This window comes from Moschus berezovskii, chromosome 26 (genome assembly GCF_049115385.1).
Source record: "Moschus berezovskii isolate FMDL1 chromosome 26, NW_MosBer_1.0, whole genome shotgun sequence".
NCBI classification, from domain to species: Eukaryota; Metazoa; Chordata; class Mammalia; order Artiodactyla; family Moschidae; genus Moschus; species Moschus berezovskii.
Window position 1 is genome coordinate 37,354,027 of NC_142485.1, and position 12,481 is coordinate 37,366,507.

Consider the following 12,481-nt stretch of genomic DNA (forward strand, 5'->3'; position numbering starts at 1 on the left):
TGCAGAATCCGCCTGCAATGCAGGAGACCTGGGATTGATCCCTGGGTTGAGAAGATCCCCTGAAGAACGGAAAGGCTATCCACTCCAGTATTCTGACCTGGAGAATTCCATGGGCTTGCAAAGAGTCAGACACGATTGAGTGACTTTCACTTTCAGCTTAAAAGTGAGCAAATTAGCCTTTAAGGGCCTCAATAAATGGGGATGTGACTATCTTGTTTTGTACTTTAAATAGATTAAATGAGATAAAGGATGTACAATGGTTGGCACACTGGTTTTGCCTGAAAACTAGTGGTGAACATCATCACCTTTTTAACATGGATCCTTCGATACAAATCAGCAGTTTGATTTTTGGTTGTGTATCTCTGCCTGTCTTTGTAGTCATGGAGTATAAGTGTATATACTTAAATGTAGTATATAAGCTTATTTATAGTATTATAAATACTAACTACCCCCAAAACTTAAGCCATAACATTTGAATTTATTTGACGTAGGATTCGTTCACGTAGCCAAGCGTGAAAGTGAAAAGTACTTTGACAGTCTTCTTCCCATCAAATTCCTCACATGTAAAAATCAGAAAGATTCACAACCCATATTATGTTAATGATCAGTTTCAAATGCCCTAGAGCCACAATAAATGACCTCCAATGTCCATAACCATTTTGTGACTCATCGTTCATAACCACAGGACTTCCCTGACATTTATCCACTCTGTTAAACCACCCATATCTGTGCAAAAAGAAAAAAAGGGGGCATGAGCAGGTATTTGTTAAAGTAGTCTGAACAAGGCCATTCAAGCTTATGACCCAAAGCATATCAGAAGACTCAGTTATTCAATTATGGAGAAACCAGCCTATCATTGCACATTAATTAAGTATAAAATATGAACTGTCTCTATATATCTGCATCCTGACACTGCAAACAATATTAGCTGAAGTATTATTTTTATATGCTTTAACAACTTAATATGTTTAAGGGTGGCATAAATGTCTCGACTATCTTCTATTCTGATAGAACACTGTCAGGTAATTGCGTGCTGTGGGTTATGAACTACAGTCACCTGACTCTAACCTTGTGCTCAGGCCTGCAGTGGAAGCATCCATCAGGAGAAAGCATGCCTGGCATTCAGAGAGCATTCAGCAAGCATACCACCTCCATCAAAGCTCCTGCTCCCCAAGAGGGGAGGGACCACTATGCAGGAGAGGCATGGAAGGGCAGGGAATCACATCCCAATGAGATGGTTTTAGACCTTGATTTCTTAAACTTATGTGGTCCTTTGCATTTATTATTAAAGTACAAATAACTCTGGGAGGGCTAACACCTTAATCCATTATCAGACCACAACTGGAGTGTCATTTACACACACCAGGCTGATCAGAAATATGAACTGTCAAAAAAAGTGGGGCATAACCAGAGAAAAGCAAGAGAAAGACAAAATACTTCTACTTAACTTCTCAAGTTTCCGTTCAAATTCATGCCGGTTCTATGCTTGTGAGATAACAGAAAAGGAAATAATTCTGCTTATAGATGATCCTTGTATGACTTTTTCTTCCCTCAGAAACTCAAGGTGAATGAAAATAATGTTAACCTTGTGATATTATAAAAACTGCAACTGATTTTAAGTACATCTTGAATGCTGGAATATTTTACAGAATCATTAACCCATAGAGGTGTTTGTATAACAACCAACTTAAATTTAACTAGAATTGCATCCTGCTAAAGTCTTTGGGATACTATTAACCACTTGATAATAATAATATCTTTTATAGAAGTCTCTTCAGAAAAGTGAGAAACATTTTGAACAGTGGACTACTTCTCCATCTGATAATACCAAGTGGAAATTAAAGACTAATGTCAGGGTACAAAAGACAGGACCATTAATCTAACAGAGGCATAAAGAAAATGCCAGTTTAAAAGACAAAACAGAGTGATGACAGGACCCTGCTGGCCCATAGGAAGGAAGGAAGGAAAAAAGGAAGAAAGGGAGGGAGGCAGGAGGGAAGGAAGGAAGGAGGTGATGCCTGGAGAAGTTGTCTGAGATTGTGGAGGGAAACTGAGGCTTTTAGAGGACATGTGTTTCCTTGACCTCGAATACAGAGAAAGCTGTCATGGATATAAGCCAGTTTAAATGCAATTTATATAACATCTGTATTTTTAATGAGCATCACGGTCATGATAGAACTTCAAAATGGTAAGCTGAGTGTACAGGTATTTTGGCATATTCATTTACATGACACCTTGAAAATGTGCCTTAAGTATGTCTCCAAGATGTGTAGGGAAACAAGGAAGCTGGGGTGAGTGGATATGTCTCTCTAGAACATACCACCAAGTTAGAAATCACTGAACTCTAGAGTTCACTAAAGGGCCAGTCCCCAGATGTCAATATAAGCCAGTGTGCCTGCGTGCTCAGTCGCTTCAGTCGTGTCTCTCTTTGTGACCCCATGGACTGCAGCTCGCCAGGCTCCTCTGTCTATGGGATTCTCCAGGCAAGAACACTGGAGTGGGTTGCCATGTTTTCCGCCAGGGAATTTTCCAGACCCAGGGATCGGATTTATGTCTCCTGCATTGCAGGTGGATTCTTTACCTACTGAGCCACCTGGGAAGCCCCCAAGATAAGCCTAGGGGGCTCACATAGAAATAAACAATCATCCAAAGAACTTGCTAATAAAATTTTTTATTTAACTAGTCTAATAAGGGATCAAGTAATCACTTTATCTGAAAAGTTCCCTAGAAGATTCTGACGTATAGACAACCATTAGTCGGTCTTTTCAGAAGCAAATGACTGTGTTAGCTTCAATTGCAGTTAGGTGGTTCTCAGGCTGCTTGTCCAGACTCACAGCAGACAACCATGGCTGTCCCTTACACCTGTGCCCTGTAATGCAGAAAGGGCTGTAAAGCACAAACTCAAAGAACTCCTCAAATTTACCCCAGCTCTCCATCTATTAAAACAGGAGAAGACGTTTCCCTGATCCTATATCTCCCACTTCCTAGTCCTTCAAGAAGCAGGAAAATCAAGTCCATGCTTACTTGCTTTTTGTAATTTGTTCATGCATTGGAATAAATCCTTTGCTCCTGCTTATTACTGTATAAAATTCACTGATTAGGAAAAGAAAGAAAAGAGGAAAGAAATAGATTTATTTTCAAAGATGCTCCAGGGTTTAGTTAGAGTAGAATGATGATTCTAAGTAAAGAAGAGCCTAGAACTATTTGTTCTTGGCAACAAAATAAGATACTCTGATGGATTTTCTTTTCAGTGCCTTGTAAGGCTGACTGCAGAAATATGTGTCTTATAATTCACGTCTTACACACCGTGCATGTTGCCTTAATGTTGATAACTCTTAAACAACTGATTTAAGAGATAAGCAGGTACCATTTAACTGTGCATATTTCCCCACATAACTGTTCAAATCCAGTTTTATTCTTATTCTTTTGCAGGTTTGAGTCTTATTATATTTAATAAATAGACTTATTTAGAAACACACTAAGTGACTAATATCAAGTTGGCTGGGGTAAAAATGTTAAGTAGCAGCTATTAGTAACCAGTAATGACATAATTCAAGGAGTTGAAGTTTGAGAGAAGAAAATGTTTTAACTTCTAGGTTCCTTAAAGGAAAAAGAAAAGGTAAGAGGTCAAAAAAAATTGAGAAACTATGTGGTGAAAGGAAATAAACAGCCTTTCAAGTCTGGTAATGATTCCTTTGGAATAAATAGATAAGAAAGTATTCTAGGTGACAATAACAAATACTTTTAAATCTCAGTGATTTGAGAAAAAAAGCAATGGCTTATTTCTCTTCTATCACACATCCATTATGGGGCTGAGCTGATGCTCCTCTCCTTGTGGTCCTCTCTCAGACCAATGCAACACTCACCCTGTGGAGTACTACTGGGAAATGTGACACAGAAAAAGAGGAGTGGTGAACTGTGCTCTGATGCATAAAATCTCCCATCCTGAACTGAGAGAACTCAGCTGATGTTTCATTGACTAGAGCAATTTCAAGTTGGCCAGAATGTATATAATCTGATCCTTGTGCCCAAAAGGGAGGAAAGCACTATTTGGGGCTCATCACTAATCACTACATCATCACTAGTGACTTTCTGGTCACTAACTATTTGCGTTCCTCTCTCTTGAACAATAAAATACACAGTAACTCATTGCCCAAGTAAGAGTCCCATCAAGTCATCCAAGTCATGACTCTCCTTGGAATAAATCTTAATAATCCCATGACCATTAATAAAACTCATTGGGATGCTGTGGCAAAACAATATAGAGTCTACAAATTCAAGGACTTGTGGAGGTGGGAAAAATTCCTTTGAGCAACAAAAGGCTGATTAAAACTTACCCTTGAAGTGAAGATCAAATCCAGGGTAAAGTTGTTTATTCCCATTATTAAAACTCATGAGGGACCCAGTGTCCACGCTCTCCAAGCATCTATTCATGCAGACGTATTTCTCTGTCTGGAGATCTCTGTACTAAACAGACAAGTTATCATCCGCCACCAACTGCCACCTGCCAATCCCTGTTCTCTGCAGTGGTAGAACAGGGACAGATGCTTCTCAGCACCAGAAAAAGTGAGATATGAGAAACATAGTGAAGTTACTCATATGTAGAAATCATGCCAGAAAATGTTGCAGAGCGCTTATGTTGGGAGAATGGAGCAGGTTTTTAGTTTAGACTGTGATTCTGGTTCCTAGAAGGGCCCCTCCTTCTACCTTTTCTCCACAGCTCTTGGCTACTCCTTTTGATTGTTTATTCTTTTTTTATTACTTTCCTTGGACAATAAAATATCCTTATCTGGAAACAAGACTGGGATGGTATTTTCTCTTTGGTTGCTAAGCAGCTTTCTCAGTTGGCTCTCCAGCCTACCAGAAAGTTAGGGACCAAAAGTCACTTTAACTCTTGCATATATGTGTTTGTGTGTGTGTGTGTGTCCATGCAGATGGGCAACACACTTTCTTAAAACCTTAATAGTTTTTCAAATGTTTGACTTGGTCAGTTACAAGTGCCAATAGCCACATTCAGAATTCTTTCTAGACACATATCTTAGATTTACAGTATTTCTTTCCTTCCTGCCCTATGCTTTCTTTTCCTCAACTTAATTACAAGCCTTCGGCAATCATGCCAAGGTGGGTGATGCATACTTTTTATCTCTTTTCCCTGAACTGGTTTATCCATTGAAAGGATTTACTGTGTGCTACTTTAATCCATTCAAGGTTTGTTTATTTTTTTCTCTTTCTTTTTTATTTTTCAAACTATGGAAGTAAGATAATACATTTACAGGAGACTTGAAAAATACAGAAGAAAGTAACATATAGTTCAACTAATATTACAATTATTTTTTAAGTAGATAAATTAAGATTTTTTAGTTGAAGTTTCAATATCAAACTCTCAAAAATTAATAGAAGGAATATACAGAAAAGTAGAAGGATATAGTAGAGTTGAAAAGCACTATGAACCAGTTCAACATGATTAAGATTTATACAATTTTCACACAACAGTAGGATACAAACTCTATTCAAGTTCCCACAGACTGTAAACCAGGAGACACTGAAACAAATCCAGGGACATAAAACAAGGTGCAAAAATTTCATGGTCTAAAGGTATTGAAATAGAACAGAGTCTGTTCTCTTATTAATGTAGAATTATGTTAGAAATCAATATCAAAAGATGTATTGTGCTGTGCTTAGTCGCTCAATCGTGCCCAACTCTTTGTGATCCCAGGGACTGTAGCCTGCCAGGCTCCTCTGTCCATGGGGATTCTCCAGGCAAGAATACTGGAGTGGGTTGCCATGCACTGCTATAGAGGATTTTCCCAACTCAGGGATCGAACCCAGGTCTCCCACATTGAAGGCAGATTTTTAACATCTGAGCCACCAGGTAAGCCTAATCAAAATGTACTTGAAAATAATCCACGTATTTACCAGGAGAGATCTTTGACTTAGCCTTTGAAAGCCTTAATAAAGCTAGAAGGCTGGAAAAAAAAACCTTACAGAGGAAAGAGAATTTAAATGAGAAACTAATATCAAAATGAGAAATTAATATCAAAGATACTTTCAAAACCCCAAGAATTTGGAAATTAAATGCTTACTTTTAAACTATGGGTATATCTAAAAGCCAAAACAAGGAAAATTAGAAAATATTTGTTACAGAATGAAAATGAGAAGAGAATTCACCAGAATTTATTGCAGGCAGCTGAAGCTGCTCAGTGCAACTAAATACAATGTGGAATCTTGAATAAGGTATGAAAGCAAATAACGGACACTAGCATAAAATTTTGTGAAATTTGAAGAAACTCTGTACTTTAGTTAATAATACTGTATCACATGTTAATTTTCTGCTTTCTATTTTTCTTTTACAACATAGTATTTCTTTATATCCTCTGAATTGGATGAATGTTTCAAGCCTCATTCAATTCTTTAAAATTACTAATATAATAAACTTTCAAAACCTTAAGTAGTAATACTAGATGCCAAAATACATGGAACTATATCAAACTTTGTTTCAAGAGGTTTCAATAATGGGAATAAACAGCTTTAGCCCTGATTCAATCTTCACTTCGAGGCTAAATTTTAATCAGCCTTTGTTACTCAAAGGAATTTTTCTCCTACTCCCAGAAGTCCCTGAATTTGTAGACTCTGTTTTGTTTTGCCACAGCCTTCCATGGTCATGGGACTGTTAAGAGTTACTCCAAAGAACAGTAGATTTCAGATGTAAAACTCATTACTTACTTTGTAAAGCAGGAGCCAACTTCCTTAACAGAAATCAATCTCTGCCCCTCTGTTCAGCGGTAACAGAAGTGTTAAATGGCTGGGGAGCAATCTTAGCTCCTATACTGATGAACTATGATTTTCTCCCTTGTAGAAAGGGCAGGAAGCAGATATTTTGTAAATTCCTTAGCAGGATAATTTTGTACAAAATACCACAATGGAGAAATCTTTAAAGGGGTCAAGCAATGCTAGCAGAAGCCGTGCAGGCAGTTCAGTTCAGTCGCTCAGTCGTGTCCGACTCTCCGCGACCCCATGAATCACAGCACGCCAGGCCTCCCTGTCCATCACCAACTCCCGGAGTTCACTCAAACTCATGTCCATCGAGTTGGTGATGCCATCCAGCCATCTCATTGCAGGCAAGGAAAGCTAATTTCTTATATGTGATATGCACCCATTTCCATGAGGACAAATTTGCTGTCCTCATGGTGGAAAGGGGGTGTAATCAAAGAAATCAACTTGCCACTAGATGAGTGGATAATAACTGATCTCTCCAGATAATCCCCAAGCCTCCCTGGGAAACTCCCAAACAGTCACAGGCAAGTCTGTCTTAGTCTCTTGTCCCATAACTGCTCCTTTCCCCTGGGACTTGCTGTGCAGATGGTTTTGTTTGTGACCTCCAAGAGTCTCTATTTCTCCAGCCCTGTAGAAGTTCTGTAATCAAATCATGCTGACCTTCAAAGTGTGAATCACTTTGGTCAGTATGGAAACCAGATTAATACATTCTTTACATGGAGAAGCTCTATACAATCAGCAAAAATAAGACCAGGAGCTGACTATGGCTCAGATTATGAAATCTTTATTGCCAAATTCAGACTTAAATTGAAGAAAGAAGGGAAAACCATTAGACCATTCAGGTATGACCTATATCAAATCCCTTATGATTACACAGAGGAAGTGACAAATAGAGTCAAGAAATTAGATCTGAAGATAGAGTATTTGAAGAACTACAGACAGAGGTTCATAACACTGTATAGGGGGCACTGATCAAAACCATCCCCAAGAAAAAGAAATGCAAAAAGGCAAAATTGTTGTCTGAAGAAGACTTACAAATAGCTGAGAAAAGAAGAGAGGCAAAAGGCAAAGAAGAAAAGGAAAAATATATCCATCTGAATGCAGCATTTCAAAGAAGAGCAAGGAGAGATCAGAAAGCCTTCTTAAGTGAACAATGCAAGAAAACAGGAAAACAATAAAATTGAGAAAGACAAGAGATCTCTTCAAGAAAATTAGAGATACCAAGGGAGCATTTTATGCAAAGATGGGCAAACTGAAGGACAGAAATTGTATTGACCTAACAAAAGCAGAAGATATTAAGAAGAGGTGGCAAGAATGTACAGACCAAATATACAAAAAAAGATCTTAATGGCCTGGATAATCATGATGGTGTGATCACTCACCTAGAGCCAGACATCTTGGAGTGCAAAGTCAGGTGGGCCTTAGGAAACTTCACTGTGAACAAAGCTAGTGGAGGTGATGGAATTCGAGCTGAGCTACCTCAAATTCTAAAAGATGATGCTATGAAAGTGTTGCACTCAATACACCAGCGAATTTGGAAAACTCAGCAGTGGCCACAGGACTGGAAAAGGTGTTTTCATTACAATCCCAAAGAAAGACAATGCCAAGTGATGTTCATACTACTGCACATTTGCACTTATTTCACATGCTAGCAAGTTAATGCTCAAAATCCTTCAAGTTTGGCTTCAGCAGCACATGAACTGAGAATTTCCAGATGTATCAGCTAGATTTAGAAAAGGCAGAGGAATCAGAAATCAAATTGCAAACATCCGTTGGATCACAGAACAAGCTAGATAATTCCAAAAAATCATCTACTTCTGTTTCATTGACTATGCTAAAGCCATTCACTGTATGGATCACAACAAACCATGAAAAAATCTTCAAGAGATGGGACTACCAGGACACCTGACCTGCCTCCTGAGAAACCTGTATGCAGGTCAAGAAGCAATAGTTAGAACCAGAAATGGAACAATGGACTAATTCAAATTTTGTAAAGGAGTACGTCAAGGCTGTATATTATACCTCTGCTTAAATGCAGAGTACATCATGAGAAATGCTAGACTGACTGGATGAAGCACAAGCTGGAATCAAGATTGTTGGGACAAATATTAATAACCTCAGATATGCAGATTATACCACCCTTGTGGCAGAAAGCAAAGAGAAACTAAAAAGCCTCTTGATGAAGTTGAAAGAGGACAGTGACAAAGCTAGCTTAAAACTCAGTATTCAAAAAACTAAGGTTATGGCATCCAGTTCCCTGACTTCATGGCAAACAGATAGGGAAACAATGGAAACAGTGACAGACTTCACCTTCTTGGCCTACAAAATCACTGTGGACAGTGACTGCAGCCATGAAATGAAAAGATGCTTGCTCCTTGCAAGAAAAGCTGATAAACCTAGACAGTGTATTAAAAAGCAGAGACATTATTTTGCCAACAAAGTTACATATAGTCAAAACTATGGTTTTTCCAGTAGTCATGTATGGATGTGGCAGAAGAATAAAGAATGCTGAGCACTGAAGACTTGATGCTATCGAACTGTGGTATTGGAGATGACTCTTGAAAGTCCCTTGGAAAGCAAGGATATCAAAGCCGTCAATCCTAAAGGAAATGAACTCTGAATATTCATTGTAAGGACTGATGCTGAAGCTGAATCCCCAATTCTTAGCCATCTGATGTGAAGAGCTGAGTCACTGAAAAATACCTTAACGCTGGAAAAGATTGAAGGCAGGAGGAAGGAGGAGAAGAGGACGAGATGAGAAGAGATGGGATGGATGGATGGCATCACCGACCCAGCGGACATGAATCTGAGCAAGCTCCAGGTGACGGTGAAGGACAGGGAAGCCTGGCGTGCTGCAGTCCGACTCACAAAACGTCAGACACAACTGAGTGAGTAAACAACAAAGCTGCATCCATATCAGCCCTGAAGAGGGTACTTTTCCACAGGTGAGCCTATTTCTAGCATTCCCTGAGCATCGCTGTTCCTGGTAGAGAGGGAGGTTCTCTGCATCATCAGACTGCTGAGAGCATCCTCTGTGGTTGGTGCCCCTTGTGGGCATCTAGGCACCACAAAGACTATGGATACACCACGTGCCCATCCCAGCACCCTTCCAAAGATCGCCTGTCACCAACCTTATTCTTTTTAACTGGCCAAAAACATTTCCCAATGTTCCTTATTTGGTATAAATGCATACCTCAAATTATTTTTCTACAAAACAACATGGACTGCCGGATATATGCCCACAATGATTACTACTGGGAAACTTTCATTTCGGAGACATCTCACAAAGATATTTTGTGAGATCTACTTCTAGTCAACCACAACTTATCATGCTCAAGAACAACAACAGAAAACTATGCCTGAACTTTTCGCTCTTTGGATAACTAAGTTACACTGGTCATGAGGAATTTCCCACTAAATCACAGGTGGGAGCTGAGGAAAGGCCACAAAGCAGCAAGAGTGTGTCTGGGACGCCTGCTCATGCAAGTTTCTCATATTTTCTGCACCCACTCAGGACAGTCTCATACACAGCACCCCTGTTTACAAACAGAAGATTGATGCGTATAATTTGCTGGCTCGAATAATATCCAGTAAGCAGCCTAGAAGAGCCTGAGCTGAATCATAGGCAGAGAATCCAGCAGAAGTGGGCAGAAGTCTACCAAGACTGCCACAGCAGTAATTCACAACCTTTCAGCCACTTTTTAGAATTGAGACAGTTCATGGATCCAGAGCCTACCGATTAAGGGATAACTTTGTTTGTGTGAGTTTTATTCAATTATCCCTAAGTGAGACAACTATTTTATTCTGAATTTCACACTGTGATTTGGGGATTAAATGCTCTCCATCTCCCCACCTCTTACTTTTCCTGCAGACTTGCATCATGAAGGTTTTAAGATATTTTTTATTTATTTTAAATAACTTGTAGAATAGAAGCCTGCCTGCAATTCCATTTTGGCCCAGATTTTGATTGGAAAAATCTAGTGATATATTGTAATTTTTCTTGGATCTAGCTTCTTTTTCTTCTTGCTTGGACTTAGCAATTTGGAAAGTAAACTTTTGGTCTTTACTTTTGAAAAAGAAAATGTAAATACCTAAGGAAAGATTCTTGTTTTTTTTTCTTCAAACAGAGGAGTTATGTCTAATTTATTTAATTTACTTACTTTTATTATAGCTGAATATCCCTTCTTTTTCAAAGCACTTCTTTATTTTCTGTTTCAATTGTGTAAGAACAATCTTGGAGCAATAAAATCCTTAAAGCCATAGTTTCCTTTATATTCACACTCCTTAATACACTTTTTTACTTCAGTGTTCAGAAATACAGAAGATAAAAGGACTGGGGAATATGTTTTTTCAACATATTATGTATAAGGACCAAGTTGTTAATAAATACTTCTATATCTGTAAAACCACCTCAGAACTTAATTTATTTTAGTATAAATCATATGGAGATAATCTTTACATTTTTGTGATTTACAAGGCAGGGGAAAGAGGTTCATGGCGATGTTTTGGTCAACTGTAATCTCTGGGGTTCTATATTAAATTAAAAACAAATATGTTCCTAGCCAGGAAAATTCTTAAATTAATCCTGTCATGGGAGCCCACATTCAAGATGTGTCTTGGGAGGAGATTGATTAAAATTAGATCAGAAGGTATACTTTGGTCACACTGTGGCTCCCAAGATGCCCAAATGATAACCCTAATAATGTCTACAGAACATTCTGTAGAAGTCAGGTGCTTTACTATGAAGAATAGAGAAAACATTCCAGAGTTTTCCCTTGAGATTGGCCAAAGCTTCCTGGGGCACTGCAAGAACTCAGCATGCCTTTGCTTCTTAGTTAAAAACATCTGGGGCAAGAATTTTGAGAAAGGCTTCTGGTGACAGAGAATGTAACAAACGGAAAATAACAAAGTCAGAAGATACAGGCTTAGAGAGGTCCTGCCCTTACCAGCTGCTCTTAAATCTCCAAGCCTTGTTTTCCTATTTGTGCCCTCTGGAAAGAGGACCGACCTGTCTGGCAGTTTGTTTATTTTGGTTATCAACAAAAATAACGAGTTCTTTGAGAAATGCATTGTAAACTGAATGCAATATACAAGTGACACACACTTTTGTTTATAAATAAGAAACAAAGGGTCGGATTTTGTGTGGACAATGCTTAGCTTCCACTACAGATGGAGAGACAGAGAGTCAAGAGGCTGATTCCACTGCTCAGGGTTACATAGGAGGAACGAGAATTAAAAACTAATGTTCTTTGGAAAATCAGTTATAAAACTTAGGGAGATCTGAGAAGACGGTAGGTCAGCATTAGTCAAAATGTGGTCTCTGAAAGGCCTGTCTTAGCATATGTGTTAAAAATGCAAATTCAGGGGCTTCACCCAAGACTGAGCTGGAGTCTCCGGCAATGGCCTAGCTCTATCCACACCCCCGTGGTGACCGCGTGTGCGGGGGTCACTGAAGGCAGCTTGTGCACGGAGACTGCTAGGGCGGGCTCCTCAAAGGAAGGTCAAAGGTTGCTACCATTTGCCAGTCTGTGATGTCATACAGGTAAAAATGTGATAAAGGGAGTGACATATGATTAAAAAAAAAAAAAGCACTCACTTGACCACTGGCTCCTGCACAGCAGCAAGTTCACCCGCTCACTCAGCAGAGGCAGAGGGCAGAGGGCCTGGCTATCTCGGCTCCTGCTGCAGCTGAGGCCAAGAGCATCTG

General features: G+C 39.1%; 1 pseudogene; it reads left to right on the forward strand.

The window, feature by feature from the left end:
- Window positions 1-12,481, forward strand: part of LOC129549199 (eukaryotic translation initiation factor 3 subunit C-like) — a 64,717-nt pseudogene that overhangs the window by 49,113 nt on the left and 3,123 nt on the right.